Source organism: Ursus americanus, chromosome 10, assembly GCF_024610735.1.
Source record: "Ursus americanus isolate L20-20 chromosome 10, mUrsAme1.1.p, whole genome shotgun sequence".
NCBI lineage: Eukaryota > Metazoa > Chordata > Mammalia > Carnivora > Ursidae > Ursus > Ursus americanus.
In genome coordinates, this window is record NC_142136.1 from 77,931,097 (window position 1) to 77,939,772 (window position 8,676).

General features: G+C 42.1%; 1 protein-coding gene across 2 annotated transcripts in view; it reads right to left on the bottom strand.

The window, feature by feature from the left end:
- PARP4 (poly(ADP-ribose) polymerase family member 4) overlaps positions 1–7,825 on the bottom strand; it is a 131,766-nt gene extending 123,941 nt beyond the window's left edge. The window contains exon 1 of one of the 2 annotated variants that reach the window (XM_045797150.2): positions 7,620–7,824. The gene's annotated coding sequence lies outside the window, so the exon portion shown is untranslated. Of the gene's footprint in view, positions 1–7,619 lie in introns of both variants that reach the window. The other variant, XM_087865246.1, reaches the window with a different exon arrangement.
- Between the last annotated feature and the right edge of the window lie 851 nt (positions 7,826–8,676).

The window sequence follows — 8,676 nt, forward strand, 5'->3', positions numbered from 1 at the left end:
CGCCAGGGCCTGATGGATTCCCTGGGGAACTCTACCAAACATTCAAATAAGAAATAATACTTATTCTCCTAAACATATTTCAAAAAATAGAAACAGAAGGAAAACTACCAATTTCATTCTATGAGGCAAATATTACTTGGATCCCCAAAACAGGCAAAGACCCCATCAAAAAGCAGAATTACAGACCGATTTCCCTCACGAATATGGATGCCAAAATTCTCAACAAGATCCTAGCTAATAGGATCCAACAGTACATTAAAAGGATTATCCATTATGACGAAGTGGGATTCATCTCTGGGATGCAAGGGTGGTTCAACATTCGCAAATCTATCAGTGTGATAGATTATACCAACAAGAAAAAAGCCAAAAATCATATGATCCTCTCAATAGATGCAGAAAAAGCATCTGACAAAATACAGCATCCTTTCCTGATTAAAACCCTTCAGAGTGTAGGGATAGAGGGTACATTCCTCAATCTCATAAAAACCATCTATGAAAAGCCTACAGCAAATATCATTCTCAATGGGGAAAAGCTGAACACCTTTTCCTTAAGATCAGGAACACGACAAGGATGTCCACTCTCGCCACTATTACTCAACATAGTACTAGAAGTCCTTGCAACAGCAATCAGACAACAAAAAGGGATAAAAGGTATTCAAATCGGCAAAGAAGTCAAACTGTCTCTCTTCGCAGATGACATGATACGCTATATGGAAAACCCAGAAGAATCAACCCCCAAACTACTAGAAGTTATAGAGCAATTCTGTGATGTGGCGGGATACAAAATCAATGCTCAGAAATCAGTTGCATTTCTATACATGAATAACGAGACCGAAGAAAGAGAAATTAGGGAATCCATTCCATTTACAATAGCACTAAAAATCATATGTTATCTTGGAATTAACTTAACCAGAGACGTAAAGGACCTATATTCTAGAAACTATAAATCACTCTTGAAAGACACTGAGGAAGACACAAAAAGTTGGAAAAATATTCCATGCTCATGGATTGGAAGAATTAACATAGTTAAAATGTCCATGCTACCCAGAGCAATCTACATTTTCAATGCTATCCCGATCAAAATACCAATGACATTTTTCAAAGAACTGGAACAAACAGCCCTTAAATTTGTGTGGAACCAGAAAAGGACATGAATCGCCAAGGAATTGTTGAAAAGGAAAAACAAAGCTGGGGGCATCACAATGCCAGATTTCTTTTCTTTCTTTCTTTCTTTTTTTTTTTTAAAGATTTTATTTATTTATTTGACAGAGAGAGAGACAGCCAGTGAGAGAGGGAACACAAGCAGGGGGAGTGGGAGAGGAAGAAGCAGGCTTCCAGCAGAGGAGCCTGATGTGGGGCTTGATCCCATAACACCAGGATCATGCCGAAGGCAGACGCTTAACGACTGAGGCACCCAGGCGCCCCACAGTGCTGGATTTCAAGTTGTACTATAAATCTGTGATCACAAAAACAGCATGGTACCAGCACAACAACAGACACATAGACCAGTGGAACAGAATAGAGAACCCAGAAATGGACCCTCAGCTCTTTGGGCAACTAATCTTTGATAAAGTAGGAAAAAACATCCAGTGAAAAAAAGACAGTCACTTCAATAAATGGTGCTAGGAAAATTGGACAGCTACATGCAAAAGAATGAAACTTGACCACTCTCTCACACCATACACAAAGATAAACTCCAAATGGATGAAAGACCCTGATGTGAGACAGGAATCCATCAAAATCCTAGAGGAGAACATAGGCAGCAACCTCTACGACATCAGCCACAGCAACCTTTTTTATGACACATCTCCAAAGGCAAGAGAAACAAAAGATAAAATGAAATTGTGGGACTTCATCAAGATCAAAAGCTTCTGCACAGCAAGGAAAGAGTCAAAAAAACTAAGAAGCAGCCCACGGAATGGGACAAGATATTTGCAAATGACACTACAGATAAAAGACTGGTATCCAAGATCTACAAAGAACTTCTCAAACTCAATACACAAGAAACAAATAAACGAATCATAAAATGGGCAGAAGATATGAACAGACACTTTTCCAATGAAGACATACAAATGGCTAACAGACACATGAAAAAATGTTCAACATCATTAGCCATCAGGGAAATTCAAATCAAAACCACACTAAGATACCACCTTACGCCAGTTAGAATGGCAAAAATTGACAAGGCAAGAAACAACAATTGCTGGAGAGGATGTGGAGAAAGGGGATCCCTCCTACATTGTTAGTGGGAATGCAAGTTGGTACAGCCACTCTGGAAAACAGTGTGGAGGTCCCTTAAAAAGTTAAAAATTGAGCTACCCTATGACGTGCCATTGCACTACTGGGTGCTTACCCCAAAGATACAGTGAAGAGAAGGGCCATATGCACCCCAATGTTCGTAGCAGCATTGTCCACAATAGCGAAATCGTGGAAGGAGCCGAGATGCCCTTCAACAGATGACTGGATTAAGAAGAGGTGGTCCATATATACAATGGAATATTACTCAGCTATCAGAAAGAACGATTTCTCAACATTTGCTGCAACATGGACGGCACTGGAGGAGATAATGCTAAGTGAAATAAGTCAAGCAGAGAAGGACAATTATCATATGGTTTCTCTCATCTATGGAACATAAGAACTAGGAAGATCGGTAGGAGAAGAAAAGGATAACGAAAGGGGGGGTAATCAGAAGGGGGAATGAAGCATGAGAGACTATGGACTCTGAGAAACAAACTGAGGGCTTCAGAGGGGAGGGGGTGGGGGAACGGGATAGGCTGGTGATGGGTAGTAAGGAGGGCACGTATTGCATGGTACACTGGGTGTTATACGCAGCTAATGAATTATTGAACTTTACATCAAAAACCAGGGATGTACTGTATGGTGACTATCATAATAAAAATATGATTATAATAATAAAAAAACATAGAAGCATTTATCTAACTAAAAATTAATATTATGTGGTACTGAAACCACAGATTTTTATATATAATTCTATAAAATCAAAAAGACCCATTAGGCCCATTAGTTATATGGGTTTCTGTTAAGCCATTCTAGAGAAAAATTGATCAATTAGTAATAAAAATATACAGCTTATATTTAAATGGAAATATATTTGTATTTTAATTTAATTTATTTTACTGTCATATTTTCCCACTTACAGAAAAGAATTACTTCTAAGAAAAACAGGTATATTTTGAATGGAAAGAAATATATAGGTACTTAATAAACTAATAAATGGTGAGATACTGGATTTAAGTCATAGTAGCTATTTGTCAATTTTATTAAACTGGAGTCATCTCTAAGAGGTTCCACCAAATAAGCTGGTGTTTCCTGGAAAATGGCTCCCAGGTCTGAGTAAGGCAGGTAGTTGGCAGGCACCTATAGGGCCCAGCCTCCCAACCACGTGCCCAGGGTTCTTGTTCCTCCTTCAGCACCACCTGGTCCTGAAGTGCTCAGTTCTCCCAGGCTGGAGTCCCCACTCTAGTGTCCTTGCCTGAGCAATGGTGCCCATTCTTCAAGACCCTGAATGAAGTCTATATGAGGATTGCCCCTAATTTAGGACAAAATGCCCACTGCCTTCCCATTGTGTGCACCTCAGGCACCCCAGATTTGCCAAGTCTACAACCTTGGCCTACCTCTGTTCTCCTCTTTGTAAGTGGCTGCTGGGTGTTGCTGCCTGCTCAAGCCACTGGGTGCTACCTGTGATTTCTCCCCATCTTACCTCCTTTGGCCATCAGCATTTCCTTCTCAGAGCAGGTGCAATCAATCCATTTTCCTCATCTCTGTCACCCTGGCCCCCCCATCAGTAGAGACCTAACTTCCTCTCCCACTTCTGCTCCTCTCTGCCTCTAAGCTCCTCTACACTGTAGCTTGGGTAAAGTTTTTTTCTTTTTAATTACATTTCAAGTGAAATTCAAATTTCTTACCATGGTTCAAGGCCTCGCCTCTCTCCACAGCCTCCTCCCACACCTCTCTCTCACTCTGTCCTTGTCACACTGGCTTTTTCTCCAGGTTGGAAAAACTCCAAGTTGGGTCCTCAGGGCCTTTGCACATGCTGTTCCTTCTCCCTGGGACCCTTTTCCTTAGCCCCACCCCACACTTAGGACCTAGAAATATATGTCCAGTAAATGAACAAATTAGGGGTTCGCATTTTTTTTCTTATGATGTCTGGTTAAACTGAAGTCTCTTGATCTAACTCTGCCTTTCCATAGCATTAATACTTACTAATTTCCTATGTGTTGATTATCTTTTACATTTGAATTGATTCATATTTACCAGGGTTTATAGATGGGAGAGATGCTGATGGATACCATGAAAGGTATCACACTGTTATTTAGATTAATCTATCCTGTTTTAACTTCTGACAGTAAACAAACAAACAAACAAAACACTAAATTCTATGAATCTTTAACAACGTTCAGGACAGTCTCTACATAATGTACCCTGCCTACGTTGGACAAGGAAAGCTAAAGTGGGCATGGATACTCGAATCCACCTCTCCAGATCTGTCCTGGGTGTGTTCTTAAGACCTCTGACCTGGTCTTTTAAAAAATGCTTTCTAATAGAAAAGTCATTCATGCTCATCTTGGAAAATTTGGAAAATTCAGAACTACACAACAACAGCAAAATAATCTCAAAACCTAGAGGCCATGTTAACTTCTTTCGCCTTTTTTTCCAGGCTTTTTTTCTATGTGTATGTACTGTAATGGACTGTATTATTATCGAAATTGAAATCATACCATGTTCACAATACCTATTTTGCATTTTATGTCAGCATTTTGTCTTTAGCATTAAATCATTAATTATTCTTGGAAAACATTTTTAAAAGAGGCTATCTTAGATATGTATCATAAATGAACTATTTCTATTATTGGGCAATCAAATTACTTCTAAATTTTGGTATCAATAACAAAGCTATAGGGACGCCTGGGTGGCTCAGTTGCTTAAGCATCTGCCTTCTGCCTTTGGCTCAGGTCGTGATCCCAGGACTCCTGCATTGGGCTCCTTGCTCAGCAGGGAGCCTGCTTCTCCCTCCGCCTGCTGCTCCCCTGCTTGTTGTGCTTGCTCACTCTCTCTCTGACAAATAAATAAATAAAATCTTAAAAAAAAAAAAAAGCTATGGGGGCGTCTGCGTGGCTCAATTGGTTAACTGTCTGACTCTTGATTTTGGCTCTGGTCATGACCTTGGGCTCCAGGATCAGCTCAGTGGGGAGTCCGCTGAAGATTGTCTCTTCCTTTCTCTCTGCACTCCCCCCCTCAAATAAATAAATCTTTAAGAAAAAAAGCTATGATGTACACCCTTACATGTAAATCTTTGTTGTAATTCCAATGATTGCCTTAGAAAACAGTCCTGAAATCCTAAACAGTACTGAGTCGAAGAGCTTAAATAATTTTTATTCTTGTTAAATTATATTACTTTTCAGTTTTATCTAAAATTGTATTACTTTTCAGTTTTGCTTAAATTTCCTAGGAAAGTACTATGAATTTGTCTTTCCTAACATAACTTCTCCCCCAAAGTAGGTTAACCAGTATGAAGAAAAATAAAGAACACGTACAGTGCTGGAAATGTTCTAAACTAGATTACGGTGATGATGCACAACTTATTAAAACTCTTTGAATCATACAATTAAAATGGGTGAATTTAATGATATGAAATTTTATCTCAGTAAAGTTGTTTTGAAAAAGCACTTATGATCCCTCCATGGAGAAACAACTCCACTGTTTTGATATTTTTCAATATCTTTGATATTATTCTTTCCTGTATCAATATATTTTATAAATTATTTTAATAAAAATATGCTATTTGTGAATATTATTGAATTTTACAGCTAGTTTCTTTTATGTAACTTTTAATGAGAATTTGCCCAATTAACACTAAATAGTCTTTGAAAATATTCGTAGTGGCTATGTGTAATTTAACTTTCCCCCAAGTCATCAGGTATTTGGTTACTGAAAATTGCTCATTATTATAAATACACTTTGAGGAAAATGTTTTATACATATTTTTTTGGCCAAATCTCTGTCACTATTTCCTTAGAATAGATGGTCAGAAGTGGACTTACTGAGTCAAACAGTATAGATATATTTTAGCCTTTATTTTGGTGGTAAAATGTGCGTCACATAAAATTTACCATTTTAACCATTTTTAAGTGTACAGTTCAGTGGCATTGTTGTGAAAACAAAGTATAAACAAACATTTTAAACAACTCTCTGGCCCATTCTTAACAGCTGAGGCCCTGTAGGAGGTAGTGAAACTAGCACTCAAATACTGTGAAATCTCAAGTCAGGCCTTGACTTCTGTCTTCCTACCGATTGTAGGAAGTGAAACTAACACTATTAAATTCTGTGAAATCTCAAGTCAGGCCTTGACTTCTGTCTTCTTCGATTGTATATGGAGTCTCTCTTAAATGTGTGGCCTCTCCTGGCTAGTAGCTTTCTTTCTTTTTTTTTTTTTTTAAAGATTTTATGTATTTATTCGACAGAGATAGAGACAGCCAGCGAGAGAGGGAACACAAGCAGGGGGAGTGGGAGAGGAAGAAGCAGGCTCACAGCAGAAGAGCCTGATGTGGGGCTCGATCCCATAACGCCGGGATCACGCCCTGAGCCGAAGGCAGATGCTTACCGGCTGTGCCACCCAGGCGCCCCCTGGCTAGTAGCTTTCTTAAACATGTGCCACCAGTCTCTCCCTCCTTTCCAAGCTTCTCCTAAACAGTCAGCGTTCATTCATGTGGTCATCAGAGCTTATTGTGCACATATGAGATTTCGGAGTGTCTTCCATCCAAGAGGCCCTGTGTTCTGCTCACAGGACAAGAGCACACACATCCTCAGCTCCCGAGGAACTCCCTGAGCTCCTCCTCACAAATTCCAGCTACTCTCTCCGCAACATGCACATATGGAGAGTAAATTTTTCCTTTATCATAACACTACACTTTAAATATTTTTATATCTTTATTGTTATTTTGCAATCCAGAATCAAAAGTTTGAACATTCAGCAGCGCTGTGTTATTCTGGACCAACTCAGTCCTCCAGCTGAGTTACTGGGCATTCCCCGCAGAAAGTATTTAACGGATTTCCAAGTTTTCAACTTTGATCTTCAACATGCATATTGAATATTTCTGCCATGGCGTTCCTAATTTTGAGATCTGATTACATTCCCTGATTATTCACCAAAATACTGTATTTTTTTGAAAAGTTTCCTTTTCCAAACCTAACTTTAAAAATACGCCATTTGAAGAGGACAGGGTGTCTGCCTACTGGAAGCAAGAAAAGTTCTGTTGCGATCTGCTCATTTTCCCTGAGCCCAGGGCGCGCCCAGAGACCGGCTCTGAGCACCAGCTCCCGGTGGCGGCCCCACCTGTGTCCTGTCACTTGGGCCGGCGACCCGCACGAGAACACGCCAACTCCCCCGACCGCGCGAGCTGCAGGGGCGCGCCTCCAGTCCCACAGCCACCAGCGTGGTAAAGACAGCTCCGCAAGCACGGCCAGCGGCGGCACAGAGGTGAGCCCGCCTCTCAGGCACGGGGGAGTCGACGCGGCCACCTCCCGGCCCGGACTACCCCGCCAGCCGACGGGGCCCGGCCTGGGCCGGGACTGGTGATCTAGCCAAGGCGCCCACGCACCTGCCGGGAGCCGGCCCACTCCAGACGCTCGCTGCTCCTGGCGCTCCACGCTCGGGGTTCTCCTCGCGTCTGATGCTCGGGTTCCAGACGCTCCCCGCGCTCCCCGCTCCCAGAGCCCCCGCACCAACTGCTTCCGGATTCCGGGCTCCAGGCTCCCAGCGCTGACCCGAGGCGCGGCCACCGCAGGCACTGCCTGTAAGAGCGCTGCCGGAAGCCCGCCCTCGGCTGCCTCCCGAGGCCGAGCCCTGTGACCCACACTGAGTGCTGTCTAGGGAGGATTGAGGGGCTGCCCCGGGATTAGGCATTGGGCTCGGGTAGGGTTTCTCTTCCGGGATCCGACTGAGGATTCAGGATTTTTTTTTTAAAGATGTTATTTATTTGAGAGAGATGGCAGGGGGAGGGGCAGAGGGAGAGGGGGAGAATCCTCCAGCGGACTGCCGGCTGAGCGTGGAGCCCACGGTGGGGCGTGAAGGGACACAATCCCAGGACCCCGCGATCATAACTTGAGCCAAAGTCGAAGGCTTAACCAACTGAGCCACCCAGGTGCCCCAAGGGTCCAGGATTTTTTCAGTTGCATCTTTCAGGCAGGATTTGGCCAATGAGTTAACTCCGAAGTTGGACTTTGGTAAAAGTGGTGGATGGTGCTGCCATTTAACTAAGAAGTGAGAGTAATTCCCGGAAGCAAGTAAGAAGCAAATTCCGGAGGGTTTGAGAATGGAGAAACAGGAGGTTAAGATAATGAATTTAGCTGAAGACTTCTTGAATTTGAAACTTGTGGTAGTGTTCTCAAGTAGTTATAAATATAGATCTGCCATTCCAGAGAGGTGGGGGCTGAAATTCATTGAGTGTGGGGGTAAAATAATAGGAAACAATAAAATTCCCCAGATACTGAATTAAATGAGAATAGAAACGATGTAGAGAGGGTATGGATTTGAATTCTGATTCTACTATTTATTACTCAGGGGATTGTGGACAAGGTACTTTACTGGGGCTCCTGGTTCATCATTACCTTTTGGGTGGTGTAAGAATCAGCTTAGGTGCCATCAGCAAAAATGGT